Source organism: Drosophila tropicalis, unplaced genomic scaffold, assembly GCF_018151085.1.
Source record: "Drosophila tropicalis isolate 14030-0801.00 unplaced genomic scaffold, ASM1815108v1 contig_896, whole genome shotgun sequence".
Taxonomy (NCBI): domain Eukaryota; kingdom Metazoa; phylum Arthropoda; class Insecta; order Diptera; family Drosophilidae; genus Drosophila; species Drosophila tropicalis.
In genome coordinates this window covers 361965-386001 of record NW_027173394.1, presented here as the reverse complement: position 1 = coordinate 386001, position 24037 = coordinate 361965, and the positions used below count along the sequence as shown (strand labels likewise).

The window sequence follows — 24037 nt, the reverse complement described above, 5'->3', positions numbered from 1 at the left end:
TAAGCCACGAAGAGCAAATAACAAGAACTGCTTTTGAACGGATTCAAGTCTAATCTGGTGCGACTCATATTGAGGTGACCAAATGCAAGATCCATACTCTAAAATAGGACGGACAAGCGAAGTGAAAAGAACTTTAGTTGTATAGGGGTCATCAAATTCTTTTGACCATCTTTTAATGAAACCCAGGACACTCATGGCCTTTGCGACCGTGGTGGAAATATGGGTGTTAAAATTTAACTTATGGTCCATAAGTACGCCCAAATCATTCATATTATTTAGACGTTCCAGAGGGCTATTGTTTAGAAAATAAGTGACCAGTTGAGGAGAGTTACGGAAAAAAGTCATTACCTTACATTTGGTAGTGTTAAGATTTAGTAGATTAAACTGGCACCAGGATTGAAAGTTTTTAAGATCAGCTTGTAGCCGACTAAATGAATCTGTATCTTTATGAGTAAGACAAAGCTTGACATCGTCAGCATACATAAGCACACGCGAATGAACAATGACTGATGGAAGATCGTTAATGAATAGTGTGAAGAGCAGAGGGCCAAGATGACTACCTTGAGGTACACCAGAAGTCACAGGAATGGAAGCGGAAAAAGAAGACTTAAAAAGTACCTTCTGTTTTCTATTTGTTAAATATTCACGAACCCAAGAAAGGAAAAGGGGTGGAAACCCAATGTCGCTCAGCTTAGAAAGTAATAGGGTATGATTAACGGAATCAAAGGCTTTGCTAAAGTCAGTATATATTACATCAGTTTGTTTACCATTTTTAAACCCCTTGATAATTACTGATGTAAATTCTAAAAGGTTAGTGGTTGTAGATCTACGTTTCACAAACCCATGTTGGGATGGTGAAATAATAGAACTGCAAAAATGTTGCAATTGAGAAGTTATAATTTTCTCAAAAGCTTTCGGAATAGCGGACAATTTTGAGATACCCCTATAGTTAGAGGCTTCGGACTTTTTGCCATTTTTATGCAGAGGAATGATATACGACTCCTTCCAAATAGATGGAAAAGAGGAAGATTCGACAGACAATAGAAACAATTTTAAAATGGGTTTACATAATGCGTTTGCACAGAACCTGAGTACGCATCCAGGAAGACCATCTGGCCCCGGAGAATAAACAGGTTTAACTAATTTAAGTTCGCTAAGAATAGAACTTTCATCAATGACTGGATTGAAAATGCAATTAGCCTTTTTTAAATGATAAGGATACGGACTTGCTCGATATTCCGTTGAGGAATAAGTTGTTTTGAAAAAACTCGCAAACATATCGGCAATTGCCTGATCAGTGCTTGCTTTTTTATTTTGAAAAGACAAAAAAGATGGGTGCACAGAGGTCTTACGTTTAGAATTAACAAAGTTATAAAATTGTTTAGGGTCGGAAGAAAACTGAAGCTTACACCGCTGAAGATAATTCTTATAGCATTGTGTATTAAGCATCATGAATTTTGAACGAGCGACTGTATACAGAGCATAATCTGATGAACGACGTGTTTTTTGAAACTTCTTATAATATCGTGTCTTCACATTTTTCAAATTGGATAACTCACGAGAGAACCAGGGAGGTTTGTTAAGCCGCTCCAGCCTACCAAGAGGCACACAAATATCAAAGAGTGAATTCAGAGTATCATAGAAAAAACGAACAGCTAAGTTCATATCTCTACAATTGTACAGATAAGACCAATCAGTAGTAGCAATGTTTTCATTAAGGCTGGCAAAGTCAGTCTTACGAAAGCACCTAGTTAGAGGTAACTCATTTGAACCAAGTAATGGTGAAAGCAAGGGCAAATCAATTTTTAAATTTAATGTAGGATGAAATTTGTCTTCTGGAAGAACAAAAGGTTCGATCCTAGAAACCTCACAATAAGAAGAATCCAATACAAAAATAAGATCTAACGATTTTCTATTAGAATTTAAGACGGGATTGACTTGGGATAAAGATAAGCCTAGAAGGCCATCAATAAAGTCATGTGACAAAGAGGGCAGCAACGTGGTAGATTCATCTGTTAGTGACCATGCTAAAGCGGGTAAATTAAAATCACCTACAACTATGAGCAAGTCTTGACTGGAAACTAAAGAGGAGACAAACTGAATTGCCTCTAAATGATTTAAATATACCGCCATGTCTGACAATGGTGGAATATAGGAACAAGTAATGAAAGCATTAAAAGATTTAAAATTTACTTTAACACCGACAAACTCAATCTCCTGGGTACTAGAAAATTGAATCATTTCAGATGATAAAGCAGCATCAACAGCTATCAGAACGCCACCACCTATACGAGAAATCCGGTCACGTCTGAATATAGAAAAGTTTGTGGAAAAAACCGATGCATCAGCAATATCAGGTTTTAGCCACGTCTCTGTAAAAGCTAGAATGTTATGTTCAAAAGAAAGACTATCTACAAAGAGATTAGAAAGTTTAGATCTCAGCCCTCTAACATTCTGGTAACCCAGGTTAAGGGACGAAGCTAGTTTTTTGACACACCAGCAGATGCTGATGTGACAGGATTAGTATTAGTTGTTGTTGTTGGCAAGCGAATCGGTTTCCGATTTTTCCTTTTCACAGTATATTCCTTAACTATTATATGCTTTGGCCAAAAATCTTCTCGACATATAGTGTCGAAGATATTGGCAGAAACACTAATTTTAAAAGACGAAATGTCCCGAGAATAAGAAAATTTAAACTTCTCCACCGCAATATTCGAGACGTTAACTTTCTTCCGAATATAGGCTATTACATCATCAGATGTGACAACAGGGTCTAGCCTAGAAACAAATATATGTTTCTTTGGTGGTATGCCAACGAGAGGCCGCGGTCCCGAAGCGTCAGCCGCAGCAGTAACGTTGGACAAGTTACCCACTGCAGCAGTCGACTTGTTTACGGGGCCCTCGATACTTTTAGAACTATCGGCAATTTCCATTGGAATGGGTAATTGCCCGGACACATCGGACACTACAATAGGCATCGTTTTTAAGAGATCATTCCCAGGTGATACCGGTAATTCCTTACTAATAGCATTCACAACCGGGCTCTTAAACGAAATCAATTGCTGTACATTAGGAGTGGACGGTGCATGAGACCGGTCGGGGACGATAAGAGACGCTGGCGGGTCTACAGATGCAGAAACACCCCAAGGACTGGTCCTTTTACGTTTCGGAGACTCATTCATAAGCGATAAACTTCTGAACTGAGTCTCCACCGCAGTAAACTCCGCTTGGAGTTTATTAAAACCTGCCCTTAAAGTGTCAAAACTATCTCTAGTCCGCCTCATGAAAGAGCGCATCTCATTCTCGACCTCTCGGCAAGCATCACATCCATATTTTAAGCCACCACCTTTAGCAATAGACTCCTTGATTCTGCCTGTGTAACCTGCACACTTAACGTGAACCGCATTGTCACACAACCAACACAGAATATAATCATGGGAGTCAACCGCATTAGTGGCAACTATGCAATTATTTTTTGAGCAGACAACCATTTTATCAAAAAGTTTAATTTAATTAAAAAAGGAAATACAAAAAATAAAAATTCTAAAGGTAAAAATTCTGTGTAAAGAATATACTGACCAGTTCTGACACAAGGGTTAATGTGCAGAGTAAGCCTTCACAACTAAAGAATAAAAAGAGATGAAAGCACAAAAACAAAAACACGTATCACAGAGTCGCGGGTAGGCAAAAGACGAGAGCGCAAATCAATCAAGAATAGGAAAGAGCGGGAGAGCGCGTCAAATTGAACACATGCAACAACAATTTGTACGCAAGAGCGCGAGAGTTAGTTAAAACGGTAAAGACAAAAGGCAAAAGAAATAAGCAAAACAACAACACCGCTAATGCAAGTATTGTTGTAAGTTTTGATTTTATTTAAATTTAAACAAAAGCGACAGCAAGAATTCGCGAAATGAAAATAAAAATTTTCATCGGGTCCTTTTAATAATCTTGAATTCAATGAAACTTCTTTGATTGAGGCTGCTGCGTCGAATACTAGACGTAGCTTTCCTGGTTTGTTCACGTTGTAAACGGCGAAATGAGGTAGATACCATGTCTTAGAACTGGTTTGAAGTTTTGTCATTTTGACGGCATATCCTTTCTTCACAAAGTCCATAATGGCTTCATCGTAGGTCTTTACGCTATTTGAGCGAATAATTTTATGCTCTATTAATTGGAGTCTTTTCAAAGCCATACTGTAACTGTCGGGAAGATTTAATGTTTCTTTTGACCATAACAATCCGGTTTCATATTCTCCTTCTAATTTTACTGTTGTGTTTTGAAGTATCTCTTTAGCTCGAATTATGTCAGCGGACTCTACAGACTTAATATACGGCCGTACTCCAAAATTCTCAGTTGTAAAATAATCTGCCATCAAATCGTGCATTTCCCTGTTCATTTGGTCCTCCAAAGAATTCGCATGAAATACTGATGTCACTAACGGGCTTGTATTAGAATGGTCTGCTCTTGATCCAAAAATCACCCATCCCAAAGGTGTTTTTGATGCCACTAGTCTTGGACCGATATCAACGCTTCGTATAGTCTTGACCAGGTGGGTATTATCTATGCCGATCAGTATTGTTGGTTTGGCATCTGTGTAACTTGCTATTGGGAGGTTCGCAACTCGAATATACTCTTCCGCTAATGTTTGATGATCCATTGATTGTAGAGGTAATTCCAGATCAGGGATTGTAGTGCCTTTTAACTGTAACCAATTTTTATTTCCATTAATACCTCTTATTTTTAGATGACATACTGTCGTATTCAAGTTAATGGCATGATTCTTAATCCAATTTAATGTTAACCGATTCATGTTTTCTTTTACCCCTAGCTTTTTAGCTAAATTCTCGTTAATTAACGTTACGTTGGAACCCTCGTCCAAAAACGCGAACGTTTTAACTAATGTATTCTGCGGGCCCATTAATTCGACTGGCAGGACTTTAACTAACAACCTTTTCATGCTAGATTTGACGGTATGTGTCGCTGCTTCTGCTTTATCTTCTTCTACCGTCTGTCTATTAGGGTGGTGCAACGATTTGTGATGTGAACTCTTGCAGCCACTGATGTTACATCTTCGTTTGAACTTACAGGATATCATATTGTGGTTGCGTTTTAGACAGCTGAAACAAACCCCTAATTTCTTGACCATGTTCCACTTTTCATTTACATCAGCCTTTACATATACATCGCATTCAGACAAAGAGTGGTCACCATTACATTCAGTGCAAACTTTTGTATATTTCTTATCCTTCTTTTGATATTCGCCAGTATTTGTTTGCATTACCAGTTTTGGATTGTGACGACAATCACCTTTTGAAGTGGGCCTGTTCGAAGTTGTCATTAATGTTACCTTCGCAATCGTTCTTGCTATACTATTTAACCAATTACTAAAATCCATCAAATTGGCGTATGGATATATTTGAGATGAAAACTCTTGCCACTGCATGCGTTTTGACATTGGCATTTTTGAAACTAATTGATCCAGCAAAGATGGATTTTGCAGGTGTAATACTGCATTTGAAGATTGCAAAAATATGACCAAATTTTTTACCTTTGTGGCAAATGGAATCATCCTTTCTAGATTATTCTCTGGGATTTGGGGTATATCATTGACCATTTCTAGCTGACTTTTAATAAGCAACTCTGGTCTTCCGTACATAAACTGTAGGTGCTCGATAATATGTGGCACGTTTGCCGTATTCACTAATAGCCCTTTTACCTCCTCTTTTGCCGCTCCCTTTAAGCTTTTGTGTAAACGTATTACATTTTCCAGTTGGGTATAACCATAAGCAGCGGAGGATTCTATGAACATTGTAATAAATACTGGCCAATCTTCTGCCCTACCACTAAATTCTGGCAGATCCATAATTCTGTGCCCCGACATATAATTATGTGGGTATTGTCCCTGACTAGCCTGACCAACCCGAACGCAACCCGTAACATTACCAGACTCACCCGTACCAACATTAATGGGGAAAGGTTCGTAGACACCAGATATTCCGGTTGTAGTTTTAAATGGCGTTTTGTTTTGTGTAGCACCATCATCGGTAGCACCCTGTGTGCCACTCGAAGCATGCGGAGCGCCCATTATGGCTCCATGACGTTGTGCGCCGTCTATATTTGCAGCACCCTGTGTGCCACCCAAAGCATGCGGAGCTGCCATTATGGCTCCATGACGTTGTGCACCGTCCAAGTTTGCAGCACCCTGTGTGCCGCCAAAAGCATGCGGAGCGCCCATTATGGCTCCATGACGTTGTGCACCGTCTATATTTGCAGCACCCTGTGTGCCGCCCAAAGCATGCGGAGCGCCCATTATGGCTCCATGACGTTGTGCACCGTCTATATTTGCTGCACCCTGTGTGCCGCCCAAAGCATGCGGAGCGCCCATTATGGCTCCATGACGTTGTGCACCGTCTATATTTGCTGCACCCTGTGTGCCGCCCAAAGCATGTGGAGCTCCCATTATGGCTCCATGACGTTGTGCACCGTCTATATATGCAGCACCCTGTGTGCCACCCAAAGCATGCGGAGCTCCCATTATGGCTCCATGACGTTGTGCACCGTCCAAGATAGCAGCACCCTGTGTGCCGCCCAAAGCAACTCTGGTCTTCCGTACATAAACTGTAGGTGCTCGATAATATGTGGCACGTTTGCCGTATTCACTAATAGCCCTTTTACCTCCTCTTTTGCCGCTCCCTTTAAGCTTTTGTGTAAACGTATTACATTTTCCAGTTGGGTATAACCATAAGCAGCGGAGGATTCTATGAACATTGTAATAAATACTGGCCAATCTTCTGCCCTACCACTAAATTCTGGCAGATCCATAATTCTGTGCCCCGACATATAATTATGTGGGTATTGTCCCTGACTAGCCTGACCAACCCGAACGCAACCCGTAACATTACCAGACTCACCCGTACCAACATTAATGGGGAAAGGTTCGTAGACACCAGATATTCCGGTTGTAGTTTTAAATGGCGTTTTGTTTTGTGTAGCACCATCATCGGTAGCACCCTGTGTGCCACTCGAAGCATGCGGAGCGCCCATTATGGCTCCATGACGTTGTGCGCCGTCTATATTTGCAGCACCCTGTGTGCCACCCAAAGCATGCGGAGCTGCCATTATGGCTCCATGACGTTGTGCACCGTCCAAGTTTGCAGCACCCTGTGTGCCGCCAAAAGCATGCGGAGCGCCCATTATGGCTCCATGACGTTGTGCACCGTCTATATTTGCAGCACCCTGTGTGCCGCCCAAAGCATGCGGAGCGCCCATTATGGCTCCATGACGTTGTGCACCGTCTATATTTGCTGCACCCTGTGTGCCGCCCAAAGCATGCGGAGCGCCCATTATGGCTCCATGACGTTGTGCACCGTCTATATTTGCTGCACCCTGTGTGCCGCCCAAAGCATGTGGAGCTCCCATTATGGCTCCATGACGTTGTGCACCGTCTATATATGCAGCACCCTGTGTGCCACCCAAAGCATGCGGAGCTCCCATTATGGCTCCATGACGTTGTGCACCGTCCAAGATAGCAGCACCCTGTGTGCCGCCCAAAGCATGAGTCTTCACCAATTCTGAAATGCAGTCAGTTATAGATTCATTAGCAATTTTTAAATTAACTATTTCACTTTGCACTAAATGAATTTCTTGTATTTGTTGTTCTTGTCTATTGTGGATAGCTTCAATTTTTGAACTTTGTGACGCAATTTGTTCTTGCAATTGCGTCATCATTCTTTGCACACTTTCCAATATATTCGTATTGTCTTCTCTGTCTTTTGGCGCTTTGCTTTTATTGGAAGCGTCTCTTTCTATCTCGCTCTCTCCCGCGGTAGACTCGTTTACCGCCGATTTCGGCGTTTCCTCCGCGTCCATATTGATACGCTTTTTTCTCCCACGTGTTTTCATTTTATTGCTCATAGTTCACATTTCTTGTCAATTCCGACACCATCAAAGCACTTTTACATATTATTTAAGTTAAAATAAAGAATGTTAACGTCAAGAATGTCTCGACCACGCGTTACTTTAACGCCCGAAAGTTTTACCGATACAAAAATAGAACATTCAGCACGAATTGATTTTAAACTTATTTATTACAAACTGAGTATAGAATAATTATGATGGTGTTTCTTAGATACAACAAATTATAAAGTTTATCCATATATATTAAGCCCTAAGGCTCCTAGCCTCGAGCTTCGTTTCGTGCCAATTATCGGATGTTTATTTTAACGTATCGTTCCTGTGCAATTTTCTTCTATACTGACGCCTCGTCTCACTTCTTAGAGCTGGTTTCTGCCTCGATAAGTCAGGGTTGCATTCAGGTCGATACATACTAAGTCTAAAGGGAAAACGATCAGGGCTACCTAAATCCAGGGCATTGGCAGTAACGTACCGCCTCCACAACAGGCCTTCTAGGCTTATCTATATCCCAAGTCAATCCTGTCTTAAATTCTAAAGGAAAATCGTTTGATCTTATTTTTGTATTGGATTCTTCTTATTGTTCATTTGTTCTTCCCGAAGACAAATTTCATCCTACATTAAATTTAAAAATTGATCTGCCCTTGCTATCACAATTACTTGGTTCAAATGAGTTACCTCTAACTAGGTGCTTTCGTAAGTCTGACTTTGCCAGCCTTAATGAAAACATTATTACTACCGATTTGTCTTATCTGTACAATTGTAGAGATATTAACTCAGGTGTTGGTTTTTTTTATGATACTCTGAATTCACTCTTTGATATTTGTGTGCCTCTTGATAGGCTGGAGACTTGATAACTATTATAAGAAGTATTAAAACACATCGTTGATCAGATTACGCCCTGTATGCAGTCGCTCGTTCAAAGTTTATGATGCTTAATACACAATGCTATAAGAATTATCTTCAGCGGTGTAAGCTTCAGTTTTCTTGTGACGCTAAACAATTTTATGATTTTGTTAATTCTAAACGTAAGACCTCTGTGCACCCATCTTTTTTGTCTTTTCGAAATAAAAAGCTAGCACTGATCAGGCAATTGCCGATATGTTTGCGAGTTTTTTCAAAACAACTTATTCCTCAACGGAATATCGAGCAAGTCCGTACCCTTATCATTTAAAAAAGCCCAATTGCATTTGCAATCCAGTGATTGATGAAAGTTTGCGAGTTTTTTCAAAACAACTTATTCCTCAACGGAATATCGAGCAAGTCCGTATCCTTATCATTTAAAAAAGCCTAATTGCATTTTCAATCCAGATATTGATGAAAGTTCTCTTCTTAGCGAACTTAAACTAGTTAAACCTAATTATTCTCCGGGGCCAGATGGTCTACCTGGATGTGTACTAGGCGTCTGCATGAATGGCAAAAAAACCACATTCAAATGTACAAAGTCAAAATTGAATTGAGTGAATACTTGTACAAAACGAAATGAGAATAAGTGAGTGACTGAAGTCGTGTTTCACTCGGCTGCTGAAAAATATACCCGAAAAGAAACGAAGTGAGTGAGTGAGCAGCAGAAGTAATTAAATGTTGTATATTGAATACATTCGAATATTGACAGCTGTTTTCTGCTGTGTTATCTGTTAAAAGAAAGAGGAATAAATAAAGAAAATATAGAAATGTATTTTTTGTTGTGAATTATTTAATTTATATACATATTTATTACATATAATTTATATTTGAGTTTAAAAACATAATTTTATTAATGTTATCTAGATTAGAAGCTATTGAACATCGCTTTTCTGTTATTAAGCTTCTTGCGATTGAGAAAGTTCTCTCAGAAGCTGCGCTGCTGGCTGGGATACAAAATATTTGGCAGCTTGTTTTATGCAGTATTGGGAAAAAATGTTTGTGCATGTTCCACCAGGCCAAAACGTCAAAATTGGTTGAGTATGGAACATTTATGTTTGTATAGCCTGCTATTTCCATTTCAATCTGATCTGTATTGGAGTCAACCTGGACAGCTTCTATGAACTCATCAAATTCATCGCTAGCTGTTTGAGTTTCAAAAGTTTCACAACTTGACTCTACTAAAAAATTCTGCATTATAGTTCTGCAGTCATTTATTGTTGTTTCCCTTTCATTTTGAGAAAATTGTTTTAGCTTATTTGTTGGTGGAAACAGAAACAATGCAATGCTATGATATTTTGATAAATTTTCCAAAATTTGAGATCGTAGTGAAAACTTCATTGATTCAATTAGTTCAATATCACTGTACTCGGACTGACATTTTTTTTTTTAAATTATATATATTTGGTAGAAACAAATGAATAGTCGGGCGTTTAACTGCTTCTAGTTTTTTGGAAACGTTTTCAAATGCTTCTAACAGACAGACTATGGCAGCTAAATTATTCCTATTAATTCCTTCAATTCTATATTCTTGACCTTTTCCTTTCAAAATTGAAATTATTTCCGTCCAATTACTATCTACTGACTTAAGCAAATAGTATACGGTGTTCCAGCGTGTTGGGCAAAAGCTTTTTAGCGAGAGACCCAAAGAAGAATTAGCTCCAGACTTTTTAAAATACTTCACCAGCTTTGTACAATGTGATACAATATTTGCAAGCTCAGGAACAGACTCAATTAATTTCTCGAAGGCGTTGTTCAATAAATGATTGACACAATGAATTTTTTCTAAGTTGCAGAAGGCTTTAACCATGTTGGACCCACGATCAGTAACAATAACTGGATTGTCCTTTTCGAGGTCACATCTAAAATCTCCTAAAATGTCGCCGATTTTTGCACGTACACTTGCACCTAAACAAAGAATAATGAATTTAAAACTTTTACATATGTATGTACATATTAAATATAGATACATACTTGTGCAGGAGACTTCCTTCATTGACTTCATGGCTAATAATCTGTCAACAAGAGCTCCATCCTTAATGTAGTGTATGGTACAGGACAAGTAAGACGATTTCAAAAAATTGTCTGTCCATATGTCACTGGGAATGGCGTATCCAAAACTCTTACATTTTTTAATTTCATCTTGAATCGGGCCAAAGTGTGTGTCGTATATTGCACCTATATTCCTTGATATAGTTGTTGGATGCGGTAGCAATTTCTCGACGTCGACATTACTACCAAAAATGGCTCCCACTTTAATCAAAAACGATGCAAAGTTTTTGAGTCCGGAATCTTCGACAATTTTTTATTACCCATTCGGTTAACAGCCTCATGCTTTGTTTCAGAATTTGTTTCGATTAGTGAAGTTTTCTCTGTTTTACGGGCGTTCACAATGTAGCATTTGTGTTTTACCAAATTTGATGTGCTACCTGAAAACTTCAAAACCGAAAAACACATTTTGCAAGCAAGAAACCCATTCAACTCAATTCCACATTCGTTTTGGATTTTTGCAAAATATCGCCACACTTCGCTTCGTCCACTTTTATCAGTTAAGCTGTACAATCCACTTTGTAGCATTTTTTCATTTCGTCGCTTTAAGGCAACGCGCTCTCCTAAATTATATATATTTTAATCAAATAAATATTAAATCTCCAAATATCAACACAGAAATAATTTATAGACGGTCACAACTACACATTTTGTTAGTAATACTGAAACACAAGCTATAAACAAAACAAAACACAAAAACAACACGGTGGCATTTGCCGACAAATACATACATTTCTTTCTGCATCTTCGCCTTCCATTTCGCACGTCTGCACACAATTTCCCAAAGCACAAAGTGAGTACACAAAGTATTCTGCGAACTACTTGAGTAGTACGAATGTTTTCGAAGTTTTCATTTCATTTTGCTCTCCTTTCGTGATACTCTCTTTTTCGAGACGAAACACAAAATGTTCGTCTAGCTAAACAGTACTATACACATTCGTCTCATTCTGTCTTTTTCACTCAATCATATTCTACTCAATTTGAATGTACTCAATGTGGCTTTGTTTTGAATGCATTCATGCAGACGTCTAATGTGTACTCAGGTTCTGTGCTAACACATTATGTAAACCCATTTTAAAATGGTTTGGAAAGAGTCGTATATCATTCCTCTGCATAAAAATGGCAAAAAGACCGAAGCCTCTAACTACAAAGGGTATCTCAAAATTGTTCGCTATTCCGAAAGCTTTTGAGAAAATTATAACTTCTCAATTGCAACATTTTTGCAGCTCTATTATTTCGCCATCCCAACATGGGTTTGTGAAATAATCATCTACAACCACTAACCTTTTAGAATTTACATCAATAATTATCAAGGGGTTCAAAAATGGTAAACAAACTGATGTAATATACACGGACTTCAGCAAAGCCTTTGATTCTGTTAATCATACTCTATTACTTTCTAGACTGAACGACATTGGGTTTCCTCCTCTTTTCCTTTCTTGGGTTAGAAAATATTTAAGAAATAGAAAACAGAAAGTACTTTTTAAGTCTTCGTTTTTCAATTCTATTCATGTGACTTCTGGTGTACCTTAAGGTAGTATTCTTGGCCCTCTGCTTTTCACACTATTCATTAACGATCTTCCATCAGTCATTGTTCATTCGCGCGTGCTTATGTATGCTGACGATGTCAAGCTTTGTCTTACTTACAATGATACAGATTTATTTAGTCGGCTACAAGCTGATCTTAAAAACTTTCAATCTTGGTGCCAGTTTAATCTATTAAATCTTAACACTACCAAATGTAAGGTAATGACTTTTTTTTGTGACTCTCCTCAACTGGTCACTTATTTTCTAAACAATAGTCCTTTAGAACGTCTCAATTATATGAATGATTTGGGCGTACTTATGGACCATAAGTTAAATTTTAACTACCATATTTCCACCACCGTCGCAAAGGCCATGAGTGTTCTGGGTTTCACTGAAAAATGGTCCAAAGAATTTGACGACCCCTATACAACTAAAGTTCTTTTCACTTCGCTTGTCCGTCCTATTTTAGAGTATGGATCTTGCATTTGGTCACCTCCATATATGTCGCACCAGACTAGACTTGAATCCGTTCAAAAGCAGTTCTTGCTATTTGCTCTTTGTGGCTTAAGCTGGTATCGCAATGTCAATTTGCCTTCGTATTCTAGTAGACTTCTTTTGACTAACCTTCCTTCCCTTACCAAACGTAGAATTATGCTTGGTGTTCTTTTTATGCACAAGCTCCTCATTGGTGAGCTATTAGCTCAGGTTGATCTGTCGGTAATATGTAGACGGAGTAGACATCCTTTGATACCCTTAACCCTTAGTCGTTGTTTCTTCTAACTATGCCATGCATGAACCTTTTACGGTCCTCTGCTCTGATTACCACCCTAGGTCGGTCGTGTGGGAGGTGGGCAGCTATATGATTTGGCTCGCCCGTAACAGGCTTTGTCCTGGTGTCGTAGGGGCCACTTGAACATACTGCGCATAGTATCGTCAACGTCCGCTAAAAAGTAAAAAAAAACAGAGGGCCGGGGCTAACTTCGACCGCGTCAAAGTTTGTATACCCTTGCAACTTTTTGGTAACTCTTTCCTTACCTATTAGCCATCAATGTGGAAGAACGTTTTATATAAAAAGGCTTATGTTTGCGAAAGAATGGCCTACAATCATAGGAAATAACGAAGATATTGATCAAAGTCACTGTTTTCCACTGATCGTTCCTATGGGAGGTATATGATATAGTCACCCGATCTTCATCAAATTCGGCACAGTCATTAACAGATATATAAAACTAACAAATGTTTAATTTGAAAACAATCGCGTTAAAAGTAACGAAGTTATTTACAAAAGTCACTGTTTTCGACTGATCGTTCCTATGGGAGGTATATGATATAGTCACCCGATCTTCATCAAATTCGGCACAGTCATTAACAGATATATAAAACTAACAAATGTTTAATTTGAAAACAATCGCGTTAAAAGTAACGAAGTTATTTACAAAAGTCACTGTTTTCGACTGATCGTTGCTATGGGAGCTATATGATATAGTCGCCCGTCTTGATCAAATTTTGCAAAGTCATTTACAGATATATTTAACTAACAAATGTTTAATTTGAAAGCGATCGCGGTAAAAGTAACGAAGTTATTTACAAAAGTCACTGTTTTCGACCGATCGCTCCTATGATATAGTCATCCGCTCTTGATCAAATTTGGCAAAGTCGTTTATAAGCGTAATTAACTCTCTAATATTAAGTTTCACGATAATAGCATAGAAAATAACGAAGTTATTGAGAAAAGTCACTGTTCGTGACTTTGGGGTTTGTATGGGAGCTATATTATATAGTGGTCCGATCCGGCTGAATCCGAGATATACAACCCCTGCAGTATATACAAGCCTACGTGCAAAATTTCAGCTCTGTAGCTCTGTAGCAGTCGGACGGACGGACGGACATGGGTATTTGAACTCGTCTCGTCGTGCTGATCAAGAATATATATACTTTGTATGGTCGGAGATGCTTCGTTCTATGCGTTGCACACTTCTGACCAAAATTAATGTACCCTTTTTGCAAGGGTATAAAAAACCAAACAAATAGCGCCCCATGGATTCACGTCTGTTCAGAGGGCAATCCAGCAGATCTCCCTAGTCGCGGCCTGAGTGCGCAGTGCGAAGAATATGAGTTTACAGTATCTGAAGGGGAAAGATAATTTTGTTGCGGATGCACTATCCCGCAATTTAATACAGGATCTAAAAAATACAAAAGCAAATGTCCTGAAAGTCAGGCAACAAAGTAGACAAAATAATCTCTGGCCAGATGATAAAAATGAAAACACAATTAGGCACGTACATAATGATGCTTCTAAGCCAAAAATATATGAAGAACTCTGCAATGATGAATTGCGAAAAGTAGTGACCTTGCGCATAATACATGATTTATGTTTCTTCAAACATAGAAAAAAAGTTATAGCAAAAATTGAGATTGGAGATCTGCACAACAATGAATATCTAGATTTAGGTCAGTTTTTTCAAAGGCTTGGAAAACAAGCCGGTATACTCGAAATCAAACAACTCAAATTGACACCGAGTGAAAAGATCTTTGAAATATTTTGAATAGAATCTTTTAAAGAAATGGGTAATAAAATATTGAAAACATTAAGAAGACATGGGACATTCAATAAGTACATTCGATCATATATATCAGTAAATAAAACTGATTGGGACATATGGTTATAATATTTTGTGTACTGTTTTAACACAACATCAGTAACACACAAATACTGTTTCTATGAACTTGTATTTGGTAAACAAAATAATTTACCAATCCATTTTAATAGCATAAATAAAATAGAACCATTATATAACGTAGATGATTATGCTAAAGAAGTTAAGTTTAGATTAAAACTAGCATACAATAGAGCTAGAATAATGTTAGAAAAACATAAAGAAAACCAAAAAAAACTTTTATGTCAGCAGATTTTAAAATAGAAATAGAAGATAAAGTTTTCTTAAAAAACGAAGCTGGTCATAAGCTTGATTCAGCCTATTTATGACAATTCGAAGTTGTAGAAATATCTAAAAATAACAACATAAAAATTAGGAACAATAAAAATAAGATACAAACAGTACATACGTATAGATTAAAAATCTGCAAAAATAATTTAAAAAAAGGAAATATATAAAATTTTTTATGGATTCAACCACTATAACTACTTCATCTAATTAAACGTATATACATACTTATGTACATACAACTAAAAAAAAAAGCAATGAGGTGTCACAGGACACCTGGGTAGAGCGAAGCTCTCTAGGAATTCGTCGAGTAAACGATGAACTACAGTCATATACAATAGCAGAAATGAATGAACATGAACAACAAATGAAAGCAATAGTATTTTTCTGATAAAATATAATATATTTCAGCTCATCGCAGTATTACAAAGCTTTATTTACAGTGGCTTTTTTGATTAACATATTTTTATTAAACTTGCACCTGACCAAAACATGAAAGCAATAATATTTATCTTCGTTTAAATTTTGACTGTTTGGAGTATTCAATTTTTTTTTTTAACAGTGACAGTTTTTTACAAAGATATTTTCCCGAATATTTTTGTTGAACCTAATTGTTCCCATACTCTATCACGGAAATGATTGGTTTATGGGAACTGAAATATGAAATGTATGTTTGTGATTGGATGTGGGTTAAAAAACGTGAAAAAAACAGCATTTATGGTTGTGTTATATCTTGTTGTATATTCTGCAGGATTTCTGCTCATTGTTAAATTTAAAACAAAATTTTTCAAAATCATAATTTTTAAATTCTGAAAATTTCAATTTCCTGAAAATTTCGTTCACAATGTAGAAAAATTCAAAACTTTGCACTTCCAATAAAAGTGGTCCTTGTCAACTTTCACACGTAAATCAATTAAAATTTGGAAGATTTGAATTTTTGCACAATTTTTCTTTTGCAAATTGTAAAAATTCAAAATTTTATATGAGAATCAATACAATGTAATTATTGATTACCGATTAGTGATTGTCAACTTACAGATTTTAAAAAATCAAAATTTTGCATCCATGGGGCGCTATTTGTTTGGTTTTTTATACCCTTGCAAAAAGGGTACATTAATTTTGGTCAGAAGTGTGCAACGCATAGAACGAAGCATCTCCGACCATACAAAGTATATATATTCTTGATCAGCACGACGAGACGAGTTCAAATACCCATGTCCGTCCGTCCGTCCGACTGCTACAGAGCTACAGAGCTGAAATTTTGCACGTAGGCTTGTATATACTGCAGGGGTTGTATATCTCGGATTCAGCCGGGTCGGACCACTATATAATATAGCTCCCATACAAACCCCAAAGTCACGAACAGTGACTTTTCTCAATAACTTCGTTATTTTCTATGCTATTATCGTGAAACTTAATATTAGAGAGTTAATTACGCTTATAAACGACTTTGCCAAATTTGATCAAGAGCGGATGACTATATCATAGGAGCGATCGGTCGAAAACAGTGACTTTTGTAAATAACTTCGTTACTTTTACCGCGATTGCTTTCAAATTAAACATTTGTTAGTTAAATATATCTGTAAATGACTTTGCAAAATTTGATCAAGACGGGCGACTATATCATATAGCTCCCATAGCAACGATCAGTCGAAAACAGTGACTTTTGTAAATAACTTCGTTACTTTTAACGCGATTGTTTTCAAATTAAACATTTGTTAGTTTTATATATCTGTTAATGACTGTGCCGAATTTGATGAAGATCGGGTGACTATATCATATACCTCCCATAGGAACGATCAGTGGAAAACAGTGACTTTGATCAATATATTCGTTATTTCCTATGATTGTAGGCCATTCTTTCGCAAACATAAGCCTTCTTATATAAAACGTTCTTCCACATTGATGGCTAATAGGTAAGGAAAGAGTTACCAAAAAAGTTGCAAGGGTATACAAACTTTGACGCGGTCGAAGTTAGCCCCGGCCCTCTGTTTTTTTTTACTTTTTAGCGGACGTTGACGATACTATGCGCAGTATGTTCAAGTGGCCCCTACGACACCAGGACAAAGCCTGTTACGGGCGAGCCAAATCATATAGCTGCCCACCTCCCACACGACCGACCTAGGGTGGTAATCAGAGCAGAGGACCGTAAAAGGTTCATGCATGGCATAGTTAGAAGAACAACGACTAAGGGTTAAGGGTATCAAAGGATGTCTACTCCGTCTACATATTACCGACAGATCAACCTGAGCTAATAGCTCAGGCGAGCCAATATCACCAAAGAGGAGCTTGTGCATAAAAAGAACACCAAGCATAATTCTACGTTTGGTAAGGGAAGGAAGGTTAGTCAAAAGAAGTCTACTAGAATACGAAGGCAAATTGACATTGCGATACCAGCTTAAGCCACAAAGAGCAAATAGCAAGAACTGCTTTTGAACGGATTCAAGTCTAGTCTGGTGCGACATATATGGAGGTGACCAAATGCAAGATCCATACTCTAAAATAGGACGGACAAGCGAAGTGAAAAGAACTTTAGTTGTATAGGGGTCGTCAAATTCTTTGGACCATTTTTCAGTGAAACCCAGAACACTCATGGCCTTTGCGACGGTGGTGGAAATATGGTAGTTAAAATTTAACTTATGGTCCATAAGTACGCCCAAATCATTCATATAATTGAGACGTTCTAAAGGACTATTGTTTAGAAAATAAGTGACCAGTTGAGGAGAGTCACAAAAAAAAGTCATTACCTTACATTTGGTAGTGTTAAGATTTAATAGATTAAACTGGCACCAAGATTGAAAGTTTTTAAGATCAGCTTGTAGCCGACTAAATAAATTTGTATCATTGTAAGTAAGACAAAGCTTGACATCGTCAGAACTACAGTCATATACAATAGCAGAAATGAATGAACATGAACAACAAATGAAAGCAATAGTATTTTTCTGATAAAATATAATATATTTCAGCTCATCGCAGTATTACAAAGCTTTATTTACAGTGGCTTTTTTGATTAACATATTTTTATTAAACTTGCACCCGACCAAAACATGAAAGCAATAATATTTATCTTCGTTTAAATTTTGACTGTTTGGAGTATTCAATTTTTTTTTTTTTAACAGTGACAGTTTTTTACAAAGATATTTTCCCGAATATTTTTGTTGAACCTAATTGTTCCCATACTCTATCACGGAAATGATTGGTTTATGGGAACTGAAATATGAAATGTATGTTTGTGATTGGATGTGGGTTAAAAAACGTGAAAAAACAGCATTTATGGTTGTGTTATATCTTGTTGTATATTCTGCAGGATTTCTGCTCATTGTTAAATTTAAAACAAAATTTTTCAAAATCATAATTTTTAAATTCTGAAAATTTCAATTTCCTGAAAATTTCGTTCACAATGTAGAAAAATTCAAAACTTTGCACTTCCAATAAAAGTGGTCCTTGTCAACTTTCACACGTAAATCAATTAAAATTTGGAAGATTTGAATTTTTGCACAATTTTTCTTTTGAAAATTGTAAAAATTCAAAATTTTATATGAGAATCAATACAATGTAATTATTGATTACCGATTAGTGATTGTCAACTTACAGATTTTAAAAAATCAAAATTTTGAAAAATTCTATTTTTAAAATTCTGAAAGATCAAATTTTGCGCCCAGTCCAGTTTTTAAATTCCAATTTTAGTCGGATTTTGAATTGAAATTTATAAAATCTGTCATTATTAGCTCTTATATTTGTAAAAATCCAAATTTGTCAACATCATAATTTGGAAATTCTGAAAATTTGAACTTCCCGCCATTTCATTCCGCAAATTCACAAAAATTTTAAACTTTGCAATTGAATACGATGAAATCAGTCCTTATTCACTTTCAAATTGGAAAACACTGAAATTTTTAAAACCAGAAATTTTTTATTTTCGAAAATTTGAATTTACGAGAAGTGGAATGACCCTAACCTATGAAAAAACAAATAGGAAAAGTTCTAATTCGGGAAATACATAATACAAAACTTATCGAATAACTTAAAAACGGGATCTTTCGTATTCGACTCAAGTTTTGTATAATTTATCGATAATCGATAAAGATATTGAACAATCGATTGACATCAGCTGAGAAAAGTGCAAGTAAATTATATATGTAAATAAGTTAAAGTTATGTTTAATTTTATGTTATTTTTATTTTTATGGTAAGCGTTTGTGCGGTCGGACAAATTTCAATATACTTGACTTTTTTCTTGGTTTGGAATCATCTTCCTCGAAAGATCGTTTATTTTGAGCCTTACGGTTTAATTTTCACACTGCACGCTTGATTGTTTACTTCACTGAATGACTATTTATGTTAGATCAGAGCCCGGCACTCATATCCCCCGGGGGGACGAACTCGTTCGGCACCTCTTATGCGTGTAAACCGAACGGCTGCCGAAGACCTAACACAAAAAAATCATGAACAAGAGGGTGGAGGAGGGAGGAGGAAGCAGATCTATGTCGCTTTGTTGAGAAAAGACACATGAAAAAATTGATCGCTGCTTTGTTTTCTCTATCTTTTTCTTCAATAAGATTATTTGCTGCACTCGTTTTCTTGATTTGAGGCAGAATTTGATGAAGTTTGCGCAGTGTAAAGCAACATACGCACACAAGCAAACGCACACATACAACTAAACTTTTTGAGCGCTCTCTTTGTGCCGGGCCCAGATTTAGATAGACTATTCTCTCTGACTAGACAGAGAGACATAGGCGGACCAATCACGGGTGTTTCAATGTCGTCGGTCCTTGTCTCTCACGAACAGTGAAGAGAAAAAAAATCTGACGCGCTGCAGATCTGACGTCTGACGATTTTTAAAAATAATTTCCTACCGCGACGCTCCCAAGAGAGCTTCGCTCTAAAAAAAAAAAAAAAAAAATTTGTCTGGCCAGACACAACTAAAACAATTTTTCTAACATACATAAATTACCATTAATCAATCATTAATTATCATTATCAGTAATTAATAAAAAAGCTCCATAATATTACGTTATTTTCTAAAAAAGGGAGGTGTAGTATATACTATCATACCATACCAAAATCATTCAACACAAAGAGCTCAACTTATAACATTTGGTTGCAAGTATACACAATAAAATATGTACGCAATAAAATATAAGTGTGCACTTGAATATGTTTATGTGTTTACATTGATATATTCGCATTCACATAAAAGCTTCTGCTCTCTGACGTGACGGTGGTGTTTTTGCATAGTTCCTAAGTTTTTATTAATATTTATTGTTTTCTCTAAATTTTTAATTGTGCTTAGTTTGTTTACGCTTTCTCTGGTGTTGTTCCCTTGACACGCTTGTGTTTTATTTCCATAATTCGCCAAATTAATCAGTTTAAACAATTTTTTCTTTTTCGTGATTAGTGTTTGGTGCATTTTTTATTTTTTATTTTTCACTCTCGTCATTGCTTCTGCAGTTGCTCCCCTCATCGCCTCCATCATACCATCAGTGCTAGTGGCTTTGTTGTTCTCTCTGTTTTCTGCTTGTGCTCAGCTTCTCTCCCGCGTAATCACTTTTGTAAGGCCGCCTCTCAAAGCTCGGCTTCTAAGTGTGTAATGTATATGTGTGTATATATATATTTTTTTTTTGCCTTGTGTTTTTTCGGCTTTTCAATGGCTTGTTGTCTACCTAATTGCAAGCATTCTGATCGTTTTGATGATCAGTATAGAGCAATATCTTGTTGGCTCTGCGATAATCTTATTCACTTAAAATGTGCTGGCCTCAATGACCGCGACTACGACTAATTTTCTGGTTTGTCTGTGTCTAAGACTGTGCTTGGCTTAATGCGCTGGACTTGCCCATCTTGTGCCAGCCAGCAGCTGCATTTTAGCCGTATGTATATGGATCTTCGTTTAAAGTTTCTTGCTTTAAACAAACTGGCCAAACACCTGACTAACGAGTGTGACTCTAGCGTACATTTATTGTCGCAATTCAAGTTTGTTCCACCTTCTGAGAAATTGACCAAGAAATGTACCCTTGAGTTGCCTCGTAAGCAGTCGCAAGCTCTCTCTATTACTTCGTCTCCCATTTTTCTTTCGCCTACATCATCTTCTTGTCCCTCTTTATGCTCTTCTTTTCAGATTGAAGTACCCATTACAAGCCCTCGTGTACCTGAATGTATCCCTCAGGGGAACTCTGATCAATCACAGAATCATGCTGGCTCTCAATCACTTGCGGATCCCAATGCTCCTCCGCCTCCACTAACTGTAGTGCCTAATCGCAAACAATTATTTATCTCTAGGCTTGCTCCAGATACTTCTGAGTCGTCTGTGGCAGCTTACATTGGTAACATATGCTCTGCTAAGGTTTTAATTCAAAAGTTTAAGTTTTCTAGGCCTCGCGAAATCTCCTCTTTTAAAATTACAGTACCGAATGAGTACTTCTCAGCTATGGTTGACCCTAATTTTTGGCCAGAGGGCCTAGTTGTACACGATTTTGCGCCCAATAAGCGCTCCCGTCCGTTGCCTGTCCACCTTCCTAATTTATCTTATGCTTCAAAAAACTAATAACGTCTAGTCTTTGCATTCATTATCAAAATGTAAGAGGACTTCTTACCAAGCTCTCGAACCTGTTCTGTGATAGCCAAACCTTTTCGGCTGACATATTAGCTTTCACTGAAACTTGGCTTAACTCCTCTCTTTTGGATAATGAAATTCTTTCTAATAACTTTATTTCTTATAGGATTGATCGTGTTGGTCGTCGCGGCGGTGGAATACTCTAGCTGTCAACTCGAATCTGTGTTCAAGTGTGGTCGATTGATCTCCCCTTAGGTGTTGAGTTTATTTGCGTCGAAGTTACATGTTCTAACTTTAGCCTATATATATCTTGTTCATATATTCCTCCAGCATCTGATATCATGATCTACGTGCACCATGCTGATGCTTTACGAACTATTTTTAGTCGTCTTAAAGATCGTGATTTTCTTATAGTTTTACCTAATATTTCTTGGCTTGTTGATGATAATCTATCTTTCTTATTTCCTTCATCTCAACATGTTTTGCTTGATAGCCTACCTGAATGTCCACTATATCAGTCGAGTTCTTTTCTCTACTCTTCTAAAAGAATCCTTGATCTTGTTTTTGTCTCTGATCCCACTGTTAGTGCTGTATCACAAACACAGCCACTAGTGAAACCTGAAGATCCTTATCACCCTACCATTGAAGTTACTATTTCTTACAATTCCGTTACTAATTCATTTAATAACATCTCAAATTCTCGTCGTAGATGTTTTCGTAAAACAAATTTCAATCTTCTTAACAGCCTTATTTTCTCTTTTGATTGGTTATTTCTATTTGAGTGCTGCGATATAGATTGTGCAGAGAAGTTTTTCTACTCTGCTCTTAATTCTCTAGTTGATAAATGCGTTCCTTATGTGAATGTCTCTACCGACTCCAGCGCGCCAGTCTGGTTCACAGGTAGGCTCTCTAATCTCCGTAACATTAAATCGAGATATTTTAAAAGATTAAAAAAAACTGGTTCGCGACTTGACTATGCAAATTATTGTATAGCCAAATCTCAATTTTTGGCTTTGTCTTTTTGACTTTGTCAATTCCATAAGACGCTCTAATGCACTACCTTCCACCTTCAGACTTAATGACCAGACTGCTAATAATGATTCAGGTATTGCAGATCTGTTTGCTAAATTCTTTCAGTCGACTTATTCTACTACTGTTTCGGATCCCACACCCTATCCCTTTTCAATCCCACATTTAAATTGTATGTTTTCTCTCAGTATTACTGAAGACTGTATTATCTCCAGCTTGTCATCTATGAAGTCTTCCTTCGTTCCCGGGCCTGATAATATACCTAGTTGCATCCTTAAAATGTTTTCGATTTCCCTATCTAAGCCTTTAGCTCGGTTATTCTTTATATCGAGTGAGACTTATAGCTTTCCTGATATTTGGAAGGAGTCTTTTATTATTCCGCTTTTTAAAAAGGGTAGCAAATCGGATGTTTCTAACTACCGTGGCATTGCCAAACTTTCGGCAATACCTAAGCTGTTTGAGAAAATTATTACGTCTTCCCTTCAACATCTAACCAGGTCCGCTATTTCTTCTTGTCAGCATGGCTTCATGAAAGGTCGTTCGTCGCTTACTAACCTTTTAGAATTGACGACCCTTGTACACCATGGCTTCCGTAAAAAGTGTCAAACTGATGTTATTTATACTGACTTTAGCAAGGCTTTCGATCCGGTTGATCATTCTATGCTTCTCGCGAAACTTAACATCATGGGTTTTTCTCCAAAACTATTGGCTTGGTTGAAGTCGTATCTTATTGGCAGAACCCAAAAGGTGTCTTTTCGTTCCTCGATATCTAAAACTGTTCGAGTTACGTCAGGTGTACCCCAAGGCAGTCATCTGGGCCCACTATTATTTACATTGTTTATAAATGATTTGCCTTTGGCCTTGGCTCATTCACGCGAGCTAATGTTTGCGGATGACGTCAAGATTTGTTATTACTATAACGATCCTTCTTTCCAACAGCACTTGCAATCAGATCTCGATGCTTTCTGTGATTGGTGCCACGTTAATAAATTACACCTTAATGCCTCTAAGTGTTCTTTTATGACTTTCAGTCGTTTGTCTCCGCTCCTAGCTCATTATTCTATTAAGTCGTTCTATTAGATTGTGTACCATCATTCAAAGACTTAGGCGTTATGTTTGACCCC

General features: G+C 37.2%; 1 protein-coding gene across 3 annotated transcripts in view; it reads left to right on the top strand.

The window, feature by feature from the left end:
- bsk (mitogen-activated protein kinase dJNK) overlaps positions 1-24037 on the top strand; it is a 153015-nt gene that overhangs the window by 116006 nt on the left and 12972 nt on the right. The window lies entirely within an intron of this gene.